General features: G+C 39.3%; 1 protein-coding gene across 2 annotated transcripts in view; it reads right to left on the reverse strand.

The window, feature by feature from the left end:
- Nucleotides 1–23,507, reverse strand: part of nfasca (neurofascin homolog (chicken) a) — a 137,486-nt gene extending 113,979 nt beyond the window's left edge. For both annotated transcript variants that reach the window (XM_037532442.1, XM_037532444.1), the window contains exon 1: nt 23,325–23,507. The gene's annotated coding sequence lies outside the window, so the exon portion shown is untranslated. The remainder of the gene's footprint in view (nt 1–23,324) is intronic.
- Between the last annotated feature and the right edge of the window lie 3,162 nt (nt 23,508–26,669).

Here is a 26,669-nt window from a genome sequence, read left to right on the forward strand (position 1 = left end):
AAAATTAGAACTTTAAGGAGAAGAAAAAAACCTACTTTAATTTTAATGTAAGTCAATGGAACCAGAGTTTTTTTCAAGTAATTTTCGGCCATTTCTTTTGGTCCAAATGTCATGAAATTGACAAACAATGTAAAGAGCAACAAACATTTTCAAATTACATCAAATACTGAAAAACGACAAAAATGGAGATACAAGGTTTTCTTCCGACAAAAGCGATATATGTCTGTGTAGCATGGGTAGGGGGTATAACAATCAATATATAATTACAATGTCTTTTCACAACACTCAGCATGTCACGTATCTTTAAGAATCGCAATAGAATTGTACCATAATAATATCATATCATGGCTCATCCCTCCCTATTTAATACTGAGTGGAGAGGAAACTTGACGATATACAGTCTGCCTCACTGTGGGTTGCCAGTAGACACCTGTGGTACAATACCAAAGCTTTGATGAAAGTATTATGTGCCCTGTTCAGTTTAGAAATACAGGACAACAAACAAGTACATTTAAGTTATCAGCTAACCAATTCGTTAGTCAATATATCTGTGTTGTCAACTTTGACACAAGTGGCTATTAAGCCTGAGGATTAGACCTAAGAAGAGCCTTTGGGTTTGGAGCAGCTGGTCTGCCTGTTATCAGACCCACACAGCTCAACATTTTCTCTCTCTCTCCCTCACTACATTGATTTGAGGCCCATGTGCTCTTGCACTGAAAGAGACAGAGAGTGGTCCAAGGGTCAAATTAATGGTAGCAGTTGAGAACAGCTGCTGCTGAAGCCAAACAAGACTCATCTGCGTCTGCCTGTCTGCTTCTTTCATCCCGTCTCTTCACTTTCCTCTTTCCCTTTATGAGTTTTACCACCAACGCAAATATATAAAAAGCAGACATGTGGCAAAGGAAGCAAGAAATCAAGCACTTATGCCTCAGAGCAAGACAGATTTGAAATGACAAAGATTAAGCTTTAAGATGTACTTGAGATCAGGGAATTGCTTTAATGGCAACTGCAGATTAACAAAGTTTTCTTATGGCAGTTATTTGTCAATTCCCCTTTGAATAATATGTTCCTATCTATATACATTTTCTCCCTCACCACTGTTAAGGGCAAGAGTTCAAGACCACAATGTTCAGAGCCCTGTCAAGTAAAAAAATAAATAGACTCATGACACTATAAAATTAATGTAACCTTTGGGCAGTTAAGAGGTCAGAAGTTAAGCTAAGGTACTATATCTACTAGAGCAGATGTCAAATAGGCCTTTGCCATGACAACAAAGAGACAACACCATTATCAACAGCAGGTCCCTGAGTGTCCGCATGTCTCCTCCCTATGCCCTGAGCACACTGCTTTAACTTAATATGAGAAGGTTAAACAATTGAATGAAGATCCAAGACAGCAGGGGTGCAAGAAGGGTAAAATGTCCATGTCTCCTGATCAGAACATTCATTGGAAATAGAGGCAAGAGTGGAAATAAGAAATAGAACAATAACAAAAAACAGGAAAAAATTATAATAATGATAGCAAGAAGAATCATAATCGGTCCGAGGGAGCAGTTGGTTCACAAGAGGAATTATGCAATGGTTGTGAAAGCCACAATGATGTAAGATGACATCTCATCTGCTAAATGTGTCCTTTGTGGTTTGATAGTAATACTTCAATATTTAACAAGACTTTTGTATTCTACAAAAATGCACATCTGCCACACCATATGTATCATGGTTCATGCGTATAATTGACCCCTCTGAAGTCGTTATCATACTGGCTTGTGCAGCATAATTATTGTACTGTATTTACAGTTGAGCCTTTGAGTCTAGTTTACTGATGGTACTGTAACCTGACGTATTGTACTGCTTGTTCACCACTCTGTGCTTGAATATGGATGGAATTAGCGCTGTTCAGATTATTTAATTACACTAGATTTACAACACTAGATGAGCATTTAGATTCTTGATAAATCAGTGATAATTACTTGGCAGTTTGCATGATAATACATGCAGTTTTTTTTTCTTTTTTCCTTTTTTCTACATTCAGCGACATCTCTTTAAAAACCTTAGCTTTTTTTTCCAATAACATGTTCTATAATTGATGAAAGGCAAAGAATGGCTTGCTTTTTTAATACTTCGATCACTCAATTAATCATCAAAAATAACTGTTCTCAATTGCAATATGATCAACATAATATCCCCTAGATGGAATAACAAGTTCATTTTGACTCTTAACCACTGCAATTACCACACACTGTGGCTTTGGTAATGATAAAACCAAAGTATTAACAAATGTAAGATAAAAATCTTATTTTAAACATACAGTTATAGTCAAAACTTTGGGCAACCCTGGTCAAATTGCATGTACCATTATCAAGTGTGACTTAGTTCTATCAGTAGCCTGTCCTCAACTGAAAACAGCTCTGAAAGAAGCAGGTCAGGATGGAGTCAAACGTGTGCGGAAGCCAGGCGCTAAACTATGTCAGTCAGGGAGGCAGCTCTGGTCTTGACATCCGGTGTGTTAAGCCCTGGGGTCATGCTTCAGTTTAGGCTCCAGACCTACTTTACACCCACGCCAACAGAAGGCCGAGCTCGCATGTTATTTAACAAAAGCACTTTCCTGCTCGTCAGTCAGCTGTCACTTGCAGACCCATTCACTCCTCTTCTGTTAAGGGGTTGTTTGGCACCCCCCATCAACAGGAGGTTATGTCGTTGCTTCAGTTAATTGCTGGCGAGCCTCCTGACTGCCCTGCAGAAGTCTGGACAGAGGAGGAGAAGCCTTGGTCTCCTACCAGTGTGTGCACCCCCTCTCTAACACATACACATAAGACAAACCAGCATTTTGGTAGACAATAGGGCATAGCAGCTGGACGGCAGCACCACGAGGAAGCCCTGCATACTTAATTACCGAAACCAAGGAAAACCATCTGTAGCGTAGACCAAACATCTGCTTGAAATCAATAAGAAACAGCAAAAGAAAGTTGCTTTTCACTCATTCGCAATTATTTAATGCTTCTTTTCATTTTATAATTGGATTTTCAAATTTTGATTCTAGGCATGTAGACTGGTCACATGCTAGTATTGGCTCTCCTTCTACTGTTTAAGTCCAGGGCTGTCACTATGAATTATATCATTAATTACATGATCTACTGATTGTTTAAATGCAAAATTAGAATAAAAACAAATTTAACTGAATAATAAAAAAGCCATTCAAGGATTGTAAATTACATTACCTGGAAAAGTATACCTTTAAGAAGACTTTGTTAAAAATATATAAAAACACTATGTGATAGAGCTATTGAGATGACTATTTTACACAATTGCTCATTGACTTCGGAAACATGACACATTTAGTGCACTTTAAAAAAGATAGTTGATCTTATTTATTTGGAAAGTACTGTAGTATAATGCACTTCCACAACCAAACTGAAAATTACTAAACATAATATAAAAATGATAAATAAATAAAAATAAATTAGACCAAAATAAGCAAGATGAGTTTTTAATCAAGTTTAATCATATAATCATGTTAGCCCCATGAAAGTCTGATGTTTGATTCACTGTCCGTGCTTTGAGATGTACTGATAATGATGTAACCTCCCTTAGGGACCCGATGGACGCTAGTTCTGTATGTAAACACTAATGATGATTCCTAACCTCAGACATTCCTTAGAGATTTCTGTTAATGGGGGTGGAAAGATAAAACTGTCAGTAGATCATAATCAAAACAGTATTAAAACGCTCTCGAATTCCTGTTAAGACATGCAGAGCAACCCTGGCATGTGGGCATTTATCATTCCCATAGGAGACATGGGAAAATATAGTGACAGAGACATCGTTGCTTATAGTTTGCTTTCCTGAGACGCATTGAATTACAGGCACCCCTCTGTGAAACACCTAGAGGCATGCTTATTATTCCTGGGAACCAAACACTTGACCAGTCCATGGTTACTATATCTCATGCTTCATCTGGTGGGACAGACACAGCCTAATGTGACCACCATCCATGTTGACAGCCATGACTTTTTCTTTTTAAGGAATCTCTGCCATGCTTCCCTATCATTCAATGAAAAGTGAGTGTAGTTCAGCACTTAGATTTAACCTTGTGGTAACAATCAAGTTGTAGTTTTCTATCAATTATTTCTGATTTGTGGCTCAATTAAACAATTTTTAAATATTCTTACAAAAGTGATTCTGAATTTCCAATTAATATCACATTTGTGTTTATTAATAGAAGAGGAGATTTATTCATATGCAAAAGTTTGAATAGCCATGGTCAAATGACATGTTTAGTTGATTTTCTAAGTTAAAATAAGTTAACACATCCTCTACAGGTAACAAACTTAAGTATGGCAATTTCTCTGAAAATGTTATATTTATTTGTTGAGTTTACCATGTTGGACAAAAATACAACATGAATTACAACCCCAATTTCAATGAAGTTGGGATGTTGTGTAAAACATAAATAAAAACAGAATATGATGATTTGCAAACCCTTTTCAACCTATATTCAATTGAATACACTACAAACACAAGATATTTAATGTTCAAACGGATTAACTTTATTGTTTTTTGCAAATATTCACTCATTTTGAATTTGATGCCTGCGACATGTTCCAAAGAAGTTGGGACAGGGGCAACAAAAGACTGGGAAAGTTAAAGAATGCTCAAAAAACACCTGTTTGGAACATTCCACAGGTGAACAGGTTAATTGGAAACAGCTGAGTGTCATGATTGGGTATAAAGGGAGAATCCCTGAAAGGCTCAGTCGTTCACAAGCAAGGATGGGGCGAGGTTCACTACTTTGTGAAAAACTGCATGAGCAAATAGTCTAACGGTTTAAGAACAACGTTTCTCAATGTGCAATTGCAAGGAATTTAGGGATTTCATCATCTACAGTCCATAATGTCATCAAAAGACTCTGGAGAAGTCTCTGCAAGTAAGCGGCAAGTCAGAAAACCAACATTGAATGACCTTCGATCCTTCAAATGGCACTGCATTAAAAACTGACATCATTCTGTAACAGATATTACCACATGGGCTCAGGAACACTTCAGAAAATCATTGTCAGTGAACACAGTTCGTCGCTCCATCTACAAGTGCAAGTTAAAACTCTGCCATGCAAAGAAGCCGCCGGCTTCTCTGGGCCCGAGCTCATCTGAGATGGACTGACACAAAGTGGAAAAGTGTCCTGTGGTCTGACGAGTCCACATTTCAAATTGTTTTCGGAAATCATGAACGTTGTGTCCTCTGGGCCAAAGAGGAAAAGGACTGTCCGGATTGTTATCAACGCAAAGTTCAAAAGCCAGCATCTCTGATGGTATGGGGGTGTGTTAGTGCCCATGGCATGGGTAACTTGCACATCTGTGAAGGCAGCATTAATGCTGAAAGGTACATACAGGTTTTGGAGCAACATATGCTGCCATCCAAGCAAAGTCTTTTTCAGGGATGTCCCTGCTTATTTCAGCAAGACAATGCCAAGCCACATTCTGCACGTGTTACAACAGCGTGGCTTTGTAGTAAAAGAGTGCGGGTTCTAGACTGGCCTGCCTGCAGTCCAGACCTGTGTCCCACTGAAAATGTGTGGCACATTATGAAGGGCAAAAAAACGACAACGGATATCCCGGACTGTTGAGCAAATGAAGTTGTACATCAAGCAAGAATGGGAAAGAATTCCACCTACAAAGCTTCAACAATTAGTGTCCTCAGTTCCCAAATGCTTATTGAGTTTTAAAAGGAAAGGTGATGTAACTCAGTGGTAAACATGCCCCTGTCCCAACTTCTTTGGAATGTGTTGCAGGCATCAAATTCAAAATGAGTGAATATTTGTAAAAAACAATAAAGTTTATCTGTTTGAACATTAAATATTTTGTCTTTGTAGTGTATTCAATTGAATATAGGTTGAAAAGGATTTGCAAATCATCATATTCTGTTTTTATTTAAGGTTTATTCAACGTCCTAACTTCATTGGAATTGGGGTTGTATATACTACTTTGTAGTATTTTGTAATATGCTAAATTCAGCAAATAAATAGTAATTGTGCATTACAATGTGTGTCTATTTATTTTCACCTCTGTTATCAAAAAAAGCTAATTGACCAGGAGTGCCCAAATCTTCAAATAGTTTAGAATTTTCAATCAAATCAAACATTGTTTTAGTGCATTCTTTTACTGCAGAAATACAAATCTAACTTTATAGGCATTTTTTGACCTGGAAAAAAGAAAACCATCACAAATGCAACAGGGCAATTTTATAAAATCTCTAAAACTATTTGCACAGACCTAAAACAAATACATGAACTTCTACACCATGGTACATTGGCCTCTACTATGAACTGAAGTATAGTTCTACTATACTGTAAAAGAGAAACTGTTGCAAGAAATTAAAATATTTAGGCAACAGGATGCATTAAGCTTTTTTTAAGTTTTCTCAACTGCTGCTGCTAACTGTGGTTAATGTGTTTAACCAACTTTTCATCCAACATTAGGCAACCAATAAAATATATAGCTTTTTTTTTAACCTAGGGGAAACTCTAAATTACATTTATGGCATTTGGCAGACACTCTTAGCCAGCATGACATATACACTAATCATGTTACAGAGGTAAGCTATTGGAGCTATTGGAGACTTACAAAAGGACACTTGTGTTGTTTATGTGCTATTTACCATACCTGTAAATAATTTACCAAATTCTTTTTGAGACATGGTTTGTGATCAATAAAAAAGATAATGGTAACTCATTCGTTAATGCCTCTGCCCTCCCCCAGTAGATTCCCTATACAAGCGCTGCTATTCGACTGGTACTCAATTTTAAGTTACCAATTATCAGATATCAGTATCAGGAGAGAAAAAGCTATATCAGTGCCACCCTATTACCCTTTTATCCCTGTCATTTTTACTAGATTTGAATGCTACAGCAGAACAATAATAATTATAACAGAAAAAAACAGATTTCTAAGGCCTAGAATTAAGGCAACGCTCTTATTTTCCATGGAAAAGAAGATAAAATCAAAAATTGTACAATTCATGTTTCAAATGTATGTACATCACCATCATGCATTACTAAAAGCCTACTACTTGAGTGAACTGTCTTTTGTTTAGCCAGAGGGTCAGGGTTGGGTTATGGCTGCTAATTGTGTATGGTTCATTGCAGACTCACTAATTTACAGAATCAGTCAATTTGGTCATAATTAAATGAGATTTAGGGAGTGGGTCGCCCCAGCAACCAGGTTGCAGGGATTCTGTAGGCAGGAGGTGGTCTACTCAGCCTGACCTATATGCGCCAGGAAACAAGACCCCAGGGCTGGGGGTATTTTTAGAGAGAAAAGAAACTGGTGAGAGAACATGAATACAAATGGACAGTAGCAATAGTCACTCAATATTCAAAGTGTTCACAAGGTCTAGGCTTGTCAGTCCAGCAGCCCTTGCCACTGGTTAAGAGCTAATATTCATTCATGAAATACTGTAAAGGAAATGGAATTTCACAGAAATGCATTTGGCTTACAATTGGTGCAATATCCCCTCTGGGGGATAATCTATTCACTTCAAACGAATACCCATGTATGGGATTCAACGTGATTAAAAAGAACCCTCTAAGAACACTATCAATAGAGCAATCACAGTCAATTTGGAGTGCACGTGGGCAAAACGAGTGGTATATATCATCTCATGTCAAAATAAATCTTTCATGGAAGCCCCCCTGTGTCCTCCCTGCGAGGGTGCCTGCCCATCCCCCTGCACATTGTGGGCTACTGAGTTATGGCAAATCAAAAATTGTCATACCATTTTCCTTAGTCAGTATACAGCACTCTGACATTTGAAGCTGACCTGCCATGGTTCATTAGTCTATAACCACAGTGCGCTTCTTTCACGACTGGAGGTTGTCCCTTTCGCACAAGTCAATGACCCAATATGGGGTCAGCTAGCATTAGCTTCCTCTGGTAAAGACCTTGAAAAGAGAGCGACAAATACTACTGACCTTTAGGTTATGGCCTTAGTGGGGAAAAACAAGCCTGCAACCTGATCAGATAACAAGCAATCTCCGCGTTTTACGACCAATCATAATAGGAAACAGCCACTGACTATAAATGCTAGGACAAATAATGTCAGTGCTCAAAGATAACAGCAGAGACACAGGGTGAGGGACACTGTTGTGAAATGCAACGCAAACACAAGCCTCATATCTTGACCTTTTGCTGAGACTGGACCTTCATTAGAACTGTCTGATCAAATTAGCCCCCAGCCCATCGTGACCCAATTAAACTGCCTTCAGATGAGTAAGTGTAACACGAAATGGGGGTCTAATCAACAAGAGCATTCTATATGATTCAGTGATTCAGAAACACCTTGTATTTCAAACCTGGCATTATAACGTAAACACATTACTGATATTTCAGTGACATAGCGTGATTTTATATATATTTTATTTATATACACACACATATACACACACAATTGTATCAGTGCTTATCAGATGTTTTATGAATATCATAAACACATGGATATCATAAAGCCTGCAGATCAACAATTGCATTTTTATAGCCAGTGTGCATATTGGTGACAAATGGCCTAAGGGGTCAATCCACATTGCTATGTATCATATAGGAGGTTGTGAAATATTAATGTCAAGTTTTATTCTCAGCTCCCATGTGACAATCTCAATGACGTTATATACTACGTATTGGGAAGAGCCCACACTTTCATTTACTGGCATTCAAATGAAATATTTAGAGTTTTGTCCCAGTTTTCAAATTAGCCCAGTTCATGTCGTCACATTTTGCATATCTATGATTTATTACTAACACAGTTTAATGAGGGAAATGGAATAAAGTTGTGAATAAACCCTAACAGCTGTTAACAAGTACAAATTCACCTTTTTTCAGTAGAGCAGTAGATTATATGACTATGCTGACATATTATTACAGTTTGACTTATTCCTGAAGAGATATTTTATTCAATTCAGTTTCCCATATGTTCTGACTATAACCATCAAATCAGTGATCTTTTTTCAGAATAATCCTAAAGCCTCTATGTTCCTTGAGCCTTCATTTAACAGCCCCATTATGCCATGCTGCAGCCTGAATGCTTTGCTTTACAGGCTTCATTTATCAGTCTGATATCCCTTTGTGCTGCTCTGTCGCTCTCTCTCTCTCTCTCTCTCTCTCTCTCTCACTTACTCATGTGCACAATCCTGCAGCTCTCAATGAGTGCAGTATGTGGCACAGATGGGGGTGTGTGTAATTTGGCTGGTTTTACCCCTAAAAAGCCAACAGCATGCATCTAGGACAGGAACTAAATCTCACTCACTTCAGCATCTGAGCTGCCTTCTACTGGAACAATGAGGTGAGCAGCTAAATAGGATCTGATTGCTAGTAAGAAATTCTCTTGCTGCCCTGTTGAAACCTTTTCTTTTTTGTCTTGTTTTTTATTTTCACACCGTTTGAAAACCTCAGTTGTCCTTTGAAAGGAACAACAGAAATAGTCCCAAATTACTCGGAAGAAAATCTCACTACATTAAAAATTTGGGTTAACTTTTTTATTCTACTCCTAAACTACCTTTTCAGAAGTACCATCTTTTGTTTACAACAGAAACTATACATATAAGGCTGGTAAAGTTAATGCATTAAATTTAATGCCGCTATTGCTTTTTAACAGAACTAGGTTTATAAGGCTAACAGAACTCCATTATTATATTTTTTACCATTTTATATATATATTTTTTTTCTATAACAATCAGCATGTAATTTTTTTGCCCACAAACATAAATCTACATTAATCCCTACCTATACCTTTGATAGAGGATTCACGAGACAACACAATATTCTTGGCCTGATGAGTTAAAGAGACGGTGTATGGATTTCAAGGCAGAGTGAATTAACAAATGGGGTCCAGGCTTGATCAAACTGTGAGGTGACCCTGTAAGGTAGTTGTAGGTTTTTTCTTAGGAAATGTATTGTGTGAGCAGTGTGTCCCACTGTGACCCACTTAACCCTTCTCTTTGAAGTATCTGTAGTAGGCTGAAAGCCAGCTGTGTATCCTGCTATAAAAGAATCCAGAATTGTAGCCATCTCACTGAAATACAGCTTTTAATTGACTTTCAAAGCATCACCATTAGCATCTTCTGCAGCCTATGCTGGATAGTGCTCACAAGAGAACTATGGATAAATCAACAAGCAGCAAGCTAACAAAAGCAATAACAAAGTGGAAAACTCCAGTTCCCTTCAAGAGCCTCCACTGTTACAACAATATGCAACCTCAAAGAATAAAACAGGGCTACACCTGCTGTGGACTCTGGATATCTTGCTGGACATCAGCTGTGAAAACTGGAAACTATTCACCCTATTGAAATCATGTAACATTCACGTTTACATTTTTGTGTTCGCATGATGAAATTCACAGCAAATGTGATTGATCACAAGTAACTATACTAAATTTATATATATATATATTGTATTGTATATTGTATATATATATATTATATATGTATTACACACAGATGGCACATGTTTAACCACCCCCATTCTCCAGAACACTAGACACACACACACCTTCTTTCTGGGTCTATTTGTGAAAATAAAAAAAGCAATATATTCGAGGCCTGACCCCCTAAGGCGATTCGATTTAGCCTGAAACATCGAGCACTCTTTTGGGATCCAAAACCTCTAAGCTCCATTTTGCCCCGTGCTTGACATACTGCTCAACTCAACCCTTAAGAAATTTAACAAACCCACAAAAAAAAACCTCAGTCACAGTCCATTTTCTTGCTTCGTGTATCTTTCTGATCACTCCCACCCCTTTTCTGTTAATCTTATCCCCTCTGTTTGGTCCTCTCTTTCTTGGCCCACTTTCGGCTGAACAATGAGGACAATCGGGCGTCCCCCTGAGGGCAGCACAGGGCGAGTTTAAATATCAAAAGGCTACAGGGGACACCAGGGCAGACCCCAAGGAGCAGCTCTTTACCCTGGCCTCTATTGTCCGTCTGCCGGCTTGAGGAGAAAATGAGAGGGGGAGAGAGAGCAAGAGCGGGGGAGAGCTTGGGCGAGCGCGGGTCAGAGACAGTGACAGACTCTTGTCTCGCGCGCGTTAGCGCTTTCATTTTCCTCTTATTGTTTTTGTGCAAGGCAGCCGTACTCTTCGCTGTCAGCTGTCAAGTGATACAGCCCCCCAAAATCTGTGGCCCTACACATGCGCGTAGCCTTACACACATGCGTGCACACACACACACACACACACACACACACACACACACACACACTGGTTTCGGGTCAGAGGTGTTTTTTTCAGAGGGAGTTTTTCAGACCATGTAATTTGCCTTTATGTATCAACATCACACGTACAAGCTCCAATCGACGGTCTGTCTCAGATTTTGGGTCTCAAATCCAAAATTAACATTACACTGATGAAGACATGGTGATAACAGTGGATAATTCATTTATCTCTTTAGAAAACATAAGAATACGTTCTCTTTGAATACTCTTTCAATGTGCTTGCAATCATCAGATTCAGCCCTTTGGAGAAAGGGATCCAAAACACAACCCATTAACAAAATGCATATTCTTTTGCATGGTGTGCGCAATTACACATGTCCACCATAGTGATTGCCAAATCATACATAGTGTAGCTATCACAGTTATTGTTTTTGTTGTTGTGTCTTTTTGGTTTTTGTCACATCACAAATATAACAAACTGAAAATAAACTGCAACTTTTCGATTAATGTACTTTTATGTATTGGGGAGCGAATGGTATGGTTAACTATTTCATTTTAAAGAAAGTGAAGAAAAGTCAGTTATCTATGATATGGACCTTTAAAAACTGAAACATGTAGCTTTAGTAAACAGTGCTTTACAAAGTCAGAATCTTTCCTTGGTCTTGACACTGTAGGTTACTCTTGTTGTTCTCAGGATATTTTCATCAAAGAAATGTATGAACACTCACACACATAACCTTCGCAAGCCACTCCCTCCACTACTTACAAGCCCCGAGGCTTATGTTTTGTTGAAAAGAGTGAGTCTTCATTTTTTTTTCACATTTTTTCAAGCCATCGCATTGGGACTGCATGCATGAAACGGAGGCTGAAAAACAGTACAAGCTCACAGTATGAACACGTCTGGTTTATGCTGTAAAAAAGAAAAAATACCTTAAAAGGATGTAGGTCTCAGTTTGTCTCCACTGATCTAGTTATCCTCGCTGGCCTTCCTGCAGCCAGCCTGCAATACTGGAGTAATGGTGGCAAACCTGTGTTATTTGTTCTTATTAGGTGCTGCTCTCTGTTGCATGTGGCTTGCCATGCCTGACGTGCACCTGCCGGCCCCATCTAGGCACGTGGCCCACCACTAGGGTGGAATCAAGTCTGTGACCCTTGTCCTATCACCCCGATTAACACAGCTTGTTATCTACCGACATCCAGATCTGGGTGAAAGGGGGATGGGGATCGATACACAGAGAAAGAAAGAGACATCTACGTGTATTTTGGCATTTGAATTAGAGATGGCAGTACCAACAGAAAATGCTGGATTGGATTAATTAAATTACTGAGGCTCAAACGTTTCAGTCTTGGTATCAGAAAAGGAAATATTTCTGTGTCATCTCTAGTGAGGGTCTCTCCTCCTGTCTTTTATTGTTCCAAAGAACAGGTGTCCTGACTAGCTGGGTTTCATTACTGGATGCCTTGCTTAATGTTGGGGCCCCTGGGGATGGAAGCGATCTACTACAAACACCACGCCCATCTAGGCGTTCCGACGTGACAATGCGTCAGATCGAATGACTCCTTCATCACTAATTTGGTCTCAGGGGTATCGATTTGCTCTTAGGGTAGCTCAATCAATCTTAATCAGATAGGAAGTCATTTGAGGGTCTGAACAACAGTTATAAGTATCGATTATATTAGTAAACAAGTAATCCATAAATAATTTTACAGAATTTTCATTTTGTAAAGAATACTTTTTTTTTTAGGTGAAACGTGACCCAACTGAGCAATAACAAATCATATACAGCTTTTCATGGATTGCACAGTATTTCACTGTATAAAGATAAACAAAAAGCCTTTAAAAAGACTTAAATCCACCATATCGCAAAAAAACAAAAGAAAAACATATAAATTGGTGTGCCCATCCTACCCGTTTTAATAGTATAAGAATGAGCAGTAGGAGAAAATCAAATATTCAATATTATCAAACAAACTGACAATTAATCATTTCCGATTCATCTAAAAGGTAAAACTGAATCTTTTTTTTCCAAAATATTAAAGTTTAATAGAGTATTTGGGACTGCATACATCAACGTTTCAGACATTGCAAATTTTCTGTCAAAGTTTGTCTGTTTGTCTCTTTTGGTCAAAAAAAAGTGCCCTTTTTATGATTTTTCCATTGAAATAGAAAACAACAGAAAAAGTTGGACTAAAACAAAGATTAAACCAGTGTACAACAAATTAAATTCAAATTAAAATGTAAGAATAGTGATGGAAATGAGAAATGATTCGTAAGAAGAAGTGATTAAAGATGCACTATGCAAGATTTAGAGATTTGGAAATCCAACTGGTGTCCTGTGGTTGGTGCTTTGGAGCCCTTCACCAAGCAGATGAACTTGATGTTTGCAAGCATGTTAAAACATTTACCTTATGTAAACTGTTTTTATCTGTGTTTCAACTCTTTACCTTATTGAAAGCAGATTTGACCAATAATATATTTTTTTTCTATTTTTTCATTACCTTGTTTTTTTTCAATGTTTTTATTTGGAACATTTATATAGACATTTAAAAAAAATATTCACCAGTGCTCATTTGCATTTTGCAGCCTTGTCTGGTACTATATTACCTATGTCAACAACATGAATAAATAACAATATGCTTTGAAATCCAAGAACCGAAATGAAACATTCTCTAATGGATTCCATATGTTTTAACCCTGCCAGTAATGGATATTTATGTCAGCATATGTGCTCCGCCCAAACACCACATTTCACTGTCAGTTTTGGACTTCAGACATCTGTCCTTTAAAGAAAGCTCAAATGGCCCTGGTTGCAGCCAAGAGAACATTTCACAGAGGTTAAATGGAACCCTGGGGTCAGAAGTAGAGTGACAACAAAGACAGAAAAGCCTCTGTGTTAACGGATTCCCTGCTATCAACTAGACAATAAATCACATGAATAAATAATAAGTGGAACTTTATAGGGGGCAATGTTTCTTACCTGAAACTGAACTCAGAAGAAGGCAGGCATATGCAAGCTCACCTCACACATCAAGAATAACTGTATTTAAGTATAAATACTGGGGCTGAACCAATACAGTGACTGACCAATAATATGAACTGTGGTTTTATCAGTAAGGACAAAACACATGGGCAATATTAATGTATTAATTTAATAGTAATTTGATAGCAACACAGACTCTGACCACAAAACATCATCATGGCTCAAAATGCAAAATCATGCATCCAAAATTACCCTTTAGCATAACAGTGTCATAACACAAACACATAAATATTTTTATGAAAAATTAATAGAAACACAGAAAAAAAAACAAAAGAGCAACAAATTAGGGCTAACTTCACCCTGGTGCTACAATACTTATATAACTTAAGATATGAGTTTAAGGAGTGTGACTATTTAGAACAAACCATTTCAGCTGAAATCAGTCCAATTGTATATAACATAATATAAACTTACAAAAGAACCATTGGCTAATATTGTTATCGGTTACTGAACATGATAAAAAAGTCAACTGGCACCATAACTTTGATTACACATAGGGGTAAAGATTTAGTACACATAGCAATAAAAACAGTTCATTGTGTCTTGTCAATCGATTCTTTTGTAAATTATGTACCACAGTCAAAAATATTATTTACAAAGCAATTTATTTGGGCAGTAAGCATCTTTTACCAAGAAAAGCCCAATATTATTTGTAGTTACTATCCAATAACTAGTTTGGCTACTCAGTCTGTAATTTAACTAAATCAATCTGGAAACTCAAGTTCTTTTAACCAGCTCACAACATCTTAACGACTTTTTGAAAGCCCAAAATTCTTGTTTGCTTTAATTTTTTTCAGGTTGAGTTTTTTTTCCAAACATTAAAATGGTTTTTAATACTACTGAACCACCAAAATTTTGCTTCTGAATTTCTGCATTAACACCAATGTAACACAGCACATGATCTAGAAACAGAAAATAAGAATCAATACTTCACTCCTTAATGTCCTTGTCACAACCCCAGCATGATTTTACACACACACACACACACACACACACACACACACACACACACACACACACACACACACACACTCATTAGTCTCATTTCCACTCAGACTTTGCACAGAAATGGCGACAATATTTCCTTTGCTTTTCATGCTTAATTTATGGGCTTAATCTATTACAGCAGATCCCTGGAGAGAACAGTGTCCTCCATGCATATGCATGGCCCAGTGACCCACAGGCCCAGCCCAGGTGCAAGGCTGCTGAGTTCAGAGGGCTGGCAGGGTCCCGTGGGAATTGGAGGGGCATCATGTGGTCCGTCCTCAAAGAACCGGGCAGAAACACTGAAGCTACAGATGTGTGTGGCAGCTGTGTGGGTGGCTGTATAAAATGCATATTTTCATATATCTAGGAAAAGGCTAATGCATCATGTGCAGACCAAGGCCCCACCCCATATTACCCCTTACCACTACCATTTTGCCCTTACCCTTCCATTTTGCGTATTCACGCCTAGGAGTAAGGTGTCCTGTGTAAGGGTTACACTCTAACCAGAGACATATGGACATGACTTCCTGAGTAGGCATCTTTCCTGATGCCCACTCCAATACACTATCAGTAAACTCTTACTCTTACAAAAAAATGTAAACCTACCCTCAATGGTACAACAACGGTTTTAAGACCCAAATGTGTTCCTTAAATGCATCTTTGATAACCTCATGTTTAAAAATGGAACAATAAAATAAAATGCCTGGACACTAGACTAGGTGTGTGGAGTTAATGCACATCTAGTTGCAATGGATCACACAACAATTATGTTCAAACACTAAAGGTACTGAAGATACCTACATATATCTGAATATTTATATGTAATTTTAATAATGGCACAATAGTGGTAAAACTGAAACAAAGTTTTCTTTAAGGACCGTTTTGCCTCACAATGCCGTACATATACCACTTCACATGGACTGGCTTTTTGAAAATATGTTTTAGGCCCAAAACTTCTCTTACAACTATTGCAAAACAATACCTCAGACAACATATATAAATACACTATATTGTCAAAAGTACTCGCTTGTCTGCCGTCACACGTATATGAACTTGAATGACATCCCATTCTTAATCCATAGGGTTTAATATGATGTTGGCCCATCCTTTGCAGCTATAACAGCTTCAACTCTTTTGAGGAGGCTTTCCACATCATAATCCCCCTCCACCAAACTGTACGCTTGGCACAGTGCAGTCAGACAAGTACCGTTCTCCTAGCAACCACTAAACCCAGACTTGTTCATTGGATTGCCAGACAAAGAGCCATGAAATTTGAAGTTGAAAGCTGGTGACCTCTGCGCACTATGCGTCCCAGCATCCACTGACTCTGTCATTTTACCTACCATGGCCTACCTTCATGGCTGAGTTGCTGTCATTCCCAATCACTTCCACTTTGTTATAATACCACTGACAGTTAACTGTGGAATATTTAGTAGTGAGGAAATTTCACAACTGGACTTAGTATATCCTAGTATCACAGTACCATGGAATTCACTGAGCTCCTGAGAGTGACCCATTCTTTCACAAATGTTTTTAGAAGCAGTCTGCACGCCTAGGCGCTTGGTTTTATACACCTGTGGAACAGCTGAATTCAATTATTTGAATGGGTGAGTGAATACTTTTGGAAACTTTTAGTGTATAACATATTTGCAACCATATCATATAGTAACCTGTGATTAAATGCATCACACATCTATTGCCTCTCACCACCTCAAGAGCCATTCTGACTCATTATGTTTCTCTAGAATGATGTGTTTTACATTAAACCACCTTTTTTGGTCAACAGTCTATAAAGCTTGTCCAACAGTTATATACATTAGTGGGTGGAGCATAGATATGTCTACTCACTATAAGCATACTATTATAAAAACAGAATAATCACTAGAATTCACATTCTGCTCTCTTTCATTTTGGTAAAAAAGAAATAATACAAAATAAAAATAACCCTCACAGTCACCATAAAGGTCTAGAATGACATCCACTTTGCTTTGATACTGCACATCAAAAACACACTGCAACAAATGTCAAGGGGCCATTGTTTTATGTTCCTTTTCTTGGTTCTACAAAGGGTAGAGGTGAGCCTGACTTAGAAAAAAGAGCGTGCAGGATGGAGGATGAGGCTGAAGTCATGGACACCTCAGACATTAAAGAACAATATTCAGCAAATAGCAAATCCAGACAGTGTTGAACAAAACAACTACTTTATATGCAACCCATCAAACAGTGAGTCATTCTTTGCTGTAAAGCATTCAGGGTCAGTGTTCTCTGCAATGACATTAAATGGACATCTCTGGTGTGCCTCACACTAATGACTTCAGGCTGAGGCACAAAGTGGGCAGAAGCCCAAGAACAAGTGATCTTGTTTCAGAAACCGACTTGAGGACATCCAAGAAGTCCACACAGTTAGTCATTCTAGCTCCAGCCTCATCTAGAATTAATCAGTTATCACAGAAGACATACATCATGCCCAAATCTACATAGACACTCCTAAGCAGTGATTTCAGACACTTCAAGCTGCCTAACAATGCCCAATCTGGGAGCAGCACAGCATCACCAGCAGCTTCAGTGCCTTGCCCAAGAGCACAACCAAAAATACCCACTCTTCTGGCTGGTGGTTGACCTCATCCAACTTCAGACTCTCTGGTAGTTGAATGCTCTTGTAGCTGAATGCAATCGATCTTCACAGCAACCAACATCTAGCATAAAGCTTTCACACAAGAGTAGCAGTAGTTATTGCAACAATAATGGGGGGGCAAACTCCATATTATTACCCTTGACTTCACAAAACACATCAGATAAGCAGGTGTCTACAATCCTTTGGGCCAAATAGCACATCAATGTGAACAAGCATTAAACAGGAGTATATCAGACACTATACAAACATCCTTGTTCAGTTGCTCACAAACCAGGCATAAAATCATAATGTTTAATACATACTAATGGCTTCGATAACAGCCCACAAGACCTTCTTGACCACTAAAAGGAGTCTGTGAATAAGCTAGAGGCCAAAATGTATTGATTTGGGCCCATGCACAGCTGGTAATCTATTCCTGGTTTAGCGTTCTCTGAAATCCATAACCATCCTGCACATTGACTGAGTTGAACCAAGACAGAGAGGTCTTTAGGGCCTTTTTTCTGAGTCTTCCCTTAATGTCTTGCCATGCTCTTTGTTGTTACCTTACAGGCTCAAGGCCCGGAGCTGTCTACAAGTAAAAAAACAAGAGCAAGCGCTTCTAATGATATATTTAAAGGAATAGTCCAACATTTGTCAATCTAATATATTTCTGCTGCATCTGTCATGGATGATCATCTACCATGGACAGAAATGTCCCTGTACTTAGAGAAGAAATCAGATGACTCACAACACATTGTAATGGAAGTCAATGGGCAGGTGCAAAAGGTAAAGATTACGACTGAAGAACACAGGAGTATTCCTTTTAGTTATTTCTGGCTTTGGCTCTCTCTCCTTATTTCTTTCACTCACATAGCTGTAGCATCCTCACAGTGAGGGAGAGAGTCAGAGAGTCAGACGAAGCGAGAGAGAGAGAGAGAAAACAGGGCTGGGCTGGACTTCTACTGGCAAAGTTCCAACTCTCATCTCATCCTCAACACCTCAGATCATGCAGCATATTCTCTAGGCACAGGCCTAGGCTTCACTCTTAACTTTGCCTTCTTCCAGACATGCCCCTCTTACAGTAACCCCCCACCCCCCACCCCCCTCCACCCAGGGAGTAAGCTGCTGAAAAGCTAAAAATAGTGCATCGGGAAAACAAAGGCAAGCAAAGCGAAAGGTGCGCATCCAGTCGCAGTATGGGAAATCTGAGATGTGCTACAGGAATGAAGAAGGGAAGCCTATATGCAGGCATGGATGCTCCTGAGGGAGGACAAGGCCACAAGTCACCTTGTCTTTTCAACTGAGCCATTCAGTTCAATGAAAAATGTCATATAAAGTATATAATTCTGACAATTGTTATACTACGTAAATCATATTACATATATAGATGGCACCAATCCGATGCTCACTGTGGGTATCGAGCTGATACCAGCAGAAAATGTTGGATCAGCTATTGGACAGAAAAAACGAATTCTGTAACAAATCTAGCTTGAAACAGAACAGCTCATAGCACGACACAATGTAAAGTGAAGTAAAACAGGGTGCATGGCAACAACATGCACACAACATGCACATCCACATGCAGCCTAAAATTTGTAAAATAAAAATAAATACAGTGCTAACTACTATACTGCATTTACAGTTTATTTTAAATAGTGTAATTTTGCATAACTTTATAATAACTATATTTCTGCTAAGCAGTTTAGCAGAATGAAAAAGCTGCAGTTTTAATAAGTCTTGTTAATACGTATGTATTTCATCCTGTAGGGTAGTAGACTGTGCAGTTTGAGAATGGTCATTTTTAAAGCCGCCTTAGTATTCTACCAACCAAGATATGTTTGGTGTACAAACTGTGCTTCTTTAGTTTAGCATCGGCACTATGAAGCTAATGTACTTACAAACACTATACTGTCAAAACCTAAATATTTTCTGTAAATACATGGCAAAAAATGTCACTCAGAACCTTAATGAAGACCTGGCTGGAGTTTGAGTGGGTTGAAAGAAGTTTTGGGCATGTTTTTACAGAAAGAGATCTGGATAACTACTGACTTGTAGCACTTGTTAGCAATGTTAGCCTCTTCACTCTGGCGCTAAACTAAGGAAGCAACATATGGACATCAAACATCTCTGAGCTGAGCAAAAATTGGATCAATATCAGCCGATACTCAATGTTTCAGGTTGGTACTGGTATCGGAAAAGAAAAAGTGGTGTTGTGCCATCTCTAATTACATATCACATATTTCATTCACTTTAACTATATCTTTATTAACTGTACTATACAGTTGAAGCTGCGGAGTCTGCTACCGAATACATATACTGTATGTATAACCCCAATTCCAATGAAGTTGGGACGTTGTTTAAAACATAAATAAAAACAGAATACGATGATTTGCAAATTGCTTTTCAACCTATATTCAGTTGAATACACTACAAAGATGAGATATTTAATGTTCCAACATATGAACTTTATTGTTTTTTGCAAATATTCACTCATTTTCAATTTGATGCCTGCAACACATATTGTATTTACTAATGATAGAGAATTGATTGCATACAGTCAGGGGCTTTTCTTGCTGAGTGCCCGGAAAAGGAAGGTGATGGCAGGTTTCTCTAATGCTGTTTTAATTGCAGGCTTACTGCGTGTATCCACAGTAGCAGCCGTGACCAGCATGGAAGGGCCACAGCCATTTTCTACTGCTGTAATATGGACAAGATGCCAGGTAGGAGGATTACTGAAAATATAGCCATGTGGCAGAAAATAGCACTGTAGGAGGTGACATGGATGGAAAGCACAAGTCTGTGTATGTGAGGATGGGTGAGGGGTAATTTATTACTTCCCAAAAGCCAAGTTCTTTCTACATATGACATTCTCATATTAAACAAATATGTTTATTTACCCCTAAGCTAGTATTAAGATATTTCACACTGAAAGCTATTCAAGTATTCATTGTAACACTGTATTTATGAAATGTTAACAGTCTATCTAAAAAACTCGATTTATTTATATTCTATTAAACCAGCTACTGGATTTCAGTCACCCAGGCTGCTCAGTCATTCAGTAAAGAAGTGAACTGTGCTTTGGAAAGCAGGTAAAACATCAGCATCTAGTGGAGGTTTGTAGGGACTGCAGTCCAGTGCAAGGTGAGCAGTGAAACTGCAAGTAACTGCATGTTATTCTTCAGCACAAGCAAGAAAACCACACTGAGCTTCAAATACTTGAAGAACTTTTCTAACACATGGGGGCAGCAATTTGCATTGACGACTTAAAGCAACAACAAATGTTAGCACGATGATTGTGTGGAAGAGGCCTAAACATATGAAGTCACAAGTTCCCAGGGCACAGTTGTTAAAGGCCATGGTTACTTTTATTAATCCGCCTCTGTGTTAAATTTTGAATTACTTTGATGTGTAAGCTTTTGCAGACAGTACAACTTGCTCTGAGGAAAGGAACAGTGCTTCTCTATCTTAGACTTCTTGTTTAGCAACTTTTTTCTGTAATTATTTATTCCTAACTCAAGTCAACAACCTTTTAATCATGATCATAACTGGTGGCTTTTTGGATAACTGCATAATTAAAGTGTTCCTTTACAATGAATGGAATGAAAACCCAAAAACGTCTTCTTGTCCATTCAAGTAAACAAACATAGAGATCGGACACCGCAGCTCATGTTTCACTTCACGGTGAATTAGGCCTCTGTGAAAGAAATAACAGTGCATTCTGAATGGAGGAGATGACATCTTTGCCTCATTCAAGCCAAAGCATCTAGTGGTCAGGTCACATGGTCACAGATATCATCTGAAGTGGGCTCCTTTGCATCTTTAATTCATGGTGGAAAATACTGGAGTTCAATCAATGGGCTAACTCTGCTGTGCTGAGATCGGAGGCGCTTCAAGCTAGAGGCAGTAATTAAAAATGGAAACTCTATCTCTGTAGACCAAGGGATATACATAGATATCAAAATGAGTGACAGAACATGCACAGCCAAGAGTCTGGGCCGGCTAGGCCCATTTTCACAGGCTCTGCATTTTATTTTAAAATCCTTTACAGGCTGTGAATGCAACCAACAAGCAGCATACAGTACTGTTTAAGGTACATGTGCAGGTAGGTGGTGGGTTGGATGGATGGATGGATGAATGGATGAATGAACAGATATATGAACGCCCAGTAGCTTTGAAGACGGCAGGCAAGATGATAGCTCAGAAATAACTGTGTCGTGGTTTATGCATTATGATGTTAAATGTAAAAACTACACTAAATCACTCATAATAACCAAATACATTCTTAATGTGCCCATTGTGACAATGCTCTGAACATGACAGTCTTACGGGAGCCTTGCAACGCCACTTTGTCCCATCTTCCATAAGAATTACATCAAAAGAAATGCAATTTTAGTTCTTGTCAAACCATTGCAGTAAAACTGGACCCTGGCTACATGTATATCTGTGTGTTTATTTGTGTAACCGGGGCGTTGGGTCCGTCTTAGTGCATTATACTGCACAAACACAAAGAAAATGAGACCAATAAACCCTCATCTGCGTGTGGCAATGACGGATCTACTTAATGACCGTGTCACAGACAACACCTGTGATATGAAAACATTTGAACAGCTCATTTCAGACAATTCCTCACACATACTGCTATTAACAACTTATCACTCAGGTGTCCAGTTCATCCTAGGCCTGCTAGCTTGCTGGTACTGAGTAATGCTAGCCGGCCTTTCAACAACAGCAATGCCTGGCGTGAAACAACATAATAAGACTATATAATAACACTAGACGTCTTATATATGTCAAAATTGTTTTCAAAGCAACTTAGTTGTCTCAGAATATGAAGAGAAACACGACCTTCACATCACACAATCTACGCCTGTCTAAAGGGCTGAATTGGCTCAGACACCTGCATTAACTTCTTTTAGCCACCGATGCCATAACTACGCTCAGGTATAGAACATCTGTTAGTAAATAATAGCATGCAACTTGAGACTGTAAGCCTAAACCTGACGGTGTTTTCTAGAGGCTGTCCGCATCACTAGGCCTCTTACCATGAGCACAGACTTCAACTCTGAGGAGGAGCATCCCTGCCCAGCACACGGCCTGAAAAACAACTAACTTAACAGCTTGAATTAGAGACTAATTTCCCTTCAGCGTTCAAACATCGTGGTTAGCCACTGCAGTGAGGCTATTTTCGAGCCATTTCTTAGGAGACATCAACTGTATCACCGGGGAACCAGCCTTGTCGGCGATTTTGCGCAGACAAGCAAAAATGAACCCGCATCAGGAAGAGATGCGCAGAGAGGCTCCGCCGGCACCGCGAGGCTCCGCCACATCAGCCAACGTGTTTACCTAGGAAGCTGACGTTAACGCTACAGCGCGGCCGTCGTTTCCATCCGCGCACTCTTTTTCATACAACCCGAAGCGACGCCGGCCGCGTCCAAAAGGCAGCGAAGCGAGAATTAACGCGAAACAGTCAGACATGTCGCTCCTTTCTTACCTGCTCTGTAGCGACGTAGCCGCGTGGATCCCGCTCTGCGTGAACGGCAGCGACGCGCGCGGCGCACTCAGCCGTCCGCGAACGAGCGATGCGGTGCAGCGGGGCTGACACTCTGAGTTCTCCGAGTGTGTGAGTGTGAGTGTGGGATGCGCGCGCCCGTCTCCCGTGCTCGCTCCTGGCGCGCGTCACAGCGGGCGGGGGAATCGATTAGCCAAACACAGCTGGACAGGTGTTTCAGAGGAGGACAGATTATTCCGGCTCTTCATCCTCAGCGTGCTTGTGGGATTTTCCTGATCAGCCAATCATCCACCTCCTTGGATCCAAACTCATTAATGAGCTCTACTAAACCGTATAGGTGCATTTTGTAGTTCTGCAGTTTCAGACTGTAGTCCATTTGTTTCTCTGCATACTTTGCTAGCCCCCTTTTCAATGGCCAGGAGCACCACAGAGCAGATATTCTTCAGGTGGTGGATAATTCTCACACTGACATGGTGATGGTGTGTTGTGCTGGTATGGGTGGATCAGACACAGCAGTGCAGTTGGAGTTTTGGAACACCTCAGTGACTGAGAATAGTCCACTAACCAAAAATATCCAGCGAACAGTGACCTGTGACCACTGATAATGAACAAGAGGACGACTGCAGTGCTGATCACTGCAGTGCTGAAAGTGACCCAACACCCAAAGAATGGTGGTCCTAACTGTAAAACAGGGTTAAATGGGGCTTACAAAGTATGCAGAGAAACAGATGGACTACAGTCTGTAATTGTAGAACAGCAAAGTGCACTGATATGGTAAGTAGAGCTGATAAAATGGTCATTGAGTGTAGATACAAGGAGGTGTACTTAACATTATGGCTGATCGGTGTATGTATGAATGTATGCCTGTAGGTCATTTGTAATAGTCTAAAGTAGCACCAGCATTGTCACAATTGGCCCCTCCCAGTCTTCCATGTGCGTCTGTTTACATGTCCATGTGCTTCTTTGTTTGTTTTTTGCCTCCCGGTTCAGCCCCTTTGTTTCTTGTCTCCACCCTTGATTGTTCCTACCTGTTTTCCACCTGTGTCCTGTTATCCCTTGTTAGCCCTCTTGTATTTAAGCTCTGTGTTTTTCCTAGTCTAGTGCTGGTCTTTGTTTGATACGTTTGATGTGTATGTACTGTTTGATCCTGTGGTGTTTTGTTTATTCCGGCCACCGTTGTGTGTTTCTACTCTGTGTTCATTTTGCGTTATGTCTATCCCTCCTGTTCTCTGTATTGGCTCACTGGCCCTGGACCATCTTGACCCTGATTATGGATTTGCCCTCAATAAATCTCGCTTTTCTCAGCACGTGCGTCCGCCTCTTCATCGCTCCACAGCATTATAAGCATAATAAAAACCCCCATGTATGTGTAGCCTAAAATCCAACTAAAATGTGATGTTGCATTTTCGTCACTACCTGAGCAAAAAATTTGAAAACGTTGTGCCTTAATACTCAAAACATATAAAATACTAAATATCAGTGTTTTGCCTTTTAACTTACTGAGTTATTTTAACATCAAATAGTAAGCTATCAAAGCAACGCTGTGCCTTACACTCTGTTATGTAAACTTATGTTATGTTCATTTAAATTTAGAACTTTAAGTCAGCCTTTCTGCCTCCTCTTTAAAATCACAGTGTATTAAACATTTTTGCACATGAAAATGCAGGTGATGTCACTTGCCCCATTGTTAGGAGACTGTGGGTTTCAAACTTTGCTGATTCCAAAAGACCAGGAAATGTCTGTTGGTAAAGGCCTAATGTTATTTGTACTTAAATGATTATTTGTTTTCTTGCAATTTGTTGTTATAACTTAATTCAGGCAAGTTGTTTGTACTGTTTGGTTGAAAATGCATGTATACTTATTTTATGAGAGTTGAGCAAACTCAAAAAGACAAGCAATAAGAGAACATGGGACGGAGTCACCCAGAGTTTCTAGTAAATTTGATCTCTATTTATTAAGCTGCACCCCAAAGTGCATACTACCATGCTAAATAATATGTCAAAAATAGTACACCACTAATAGAAGTCTTTTCATTAATGTAATATACAGCCCCAATTCCACTGAAGTTGGGACGTTGTGTAAAACATAAATAAAAACAGAATACAATGATTTGCCAATTGCTTTTCAACCTATATTCAATTGTATACACTACAAAGACAAGATATTTAATGTTCAAACGGATAAACTTTATTGTTTTTTGCAGATATTCACTCATTTTGAATTTGTTGCCTGCAACACATTCCAAAGAAGTTGGGACAGGGGCAACAAAAAACTGGGAAAGTTGAGGAATGCTCAAACAATGTTTGGAACATTCCACAGGTGAACAGGTTAATTGGAAACAGGTGAGTGTCATGATTGGGTATATAGGGAGCATCCCTGAAAGGCTAAGTCATTCACAAGCAAGGATGGGGCGAGGTTCACCACTTTGTGAACAACTGCGTGAGCAAAAAGTCCAACAGTTTAAGAACAACGTTTCTCAATGTGCAAATGCAAGGAATTTAGGGATTTCATCATTTACAGTCCATAATATCATCAAAAGATTCAGAGAATCTGGAGAAATCTCTGTAAGTAAGCGGCAAGGCAGAAAACCAACATTGAATGCCCGTGACCTTTGATCCCTTGATGGCACTGCATTAAAATCCGACATCATTCTGTCAGGGATATTACCACATGGGCTCAGGAACACGTCAGAAAACCATTGTCAGTGAACACAGTTCGTCGCTCCATCTACAAGTGCAAGTTAAAACTCTACCATGCAAAGTGAAAGCCACATATCGACAACACCCAGAAACGCCGCCGGCTTCTCTGGGCCCGAGCTCATCTGAGATGGACTGACGCAAAGTGGAAAAGTGTCCTGTGGTCTGACGAGTCCACATTTCAAATTGTTTTTGGAAATTATGGGCGTCGTGTCCTCTGGGCCAAAGAGGAAAAAGGACTGTCCGTATTGTTATCAGTGCAAAGTTCAAAAGCTAGCACATCTGATGGTATGGGGGTGTGTTAGTGCCCATGGCATGGGTAACTTGCACATCTGTGAAGGCACCATTAATGCTGAAAGTTACATACAGGTTTTGGAGCAACATATGCTGCCATCCAAGCAACAAGGGAGTTGCTTTTATACTTTTTAACAAACCGTTTGTATCCTCTTGCTTCAGACTGAGCTCTCGTCAGGCTCAGAGTGCCCATTTGGAATACCAGGAGATTTCCCAGTGGTCTGTACTGTAGGTTGGCCTGGACAATGCAGGCCACATGCAAAGATGGGCTAAACTAGAACACAGTGCAGCCACACCTATGTAAATTTCATCAAATCCTCCCCTGCCTCTCTGTTCG

The sequence above is a fragment of the Pygocentrus nattereri genome, chromosome 21 (assembly GCF_015220715.1).
Source record: "Pygocentrus nattereri isolate fPygNat1 chromosome 21, fPygNat1.pri, whole genome shotgun sequence".
Classification (NCBI taxonomy): Eukaryota; Metazoa; Chordata; class Actinopteri; order Characiformes; family Serrasalmidae; genus Pygocentrus; species Pygocentrus nattereri.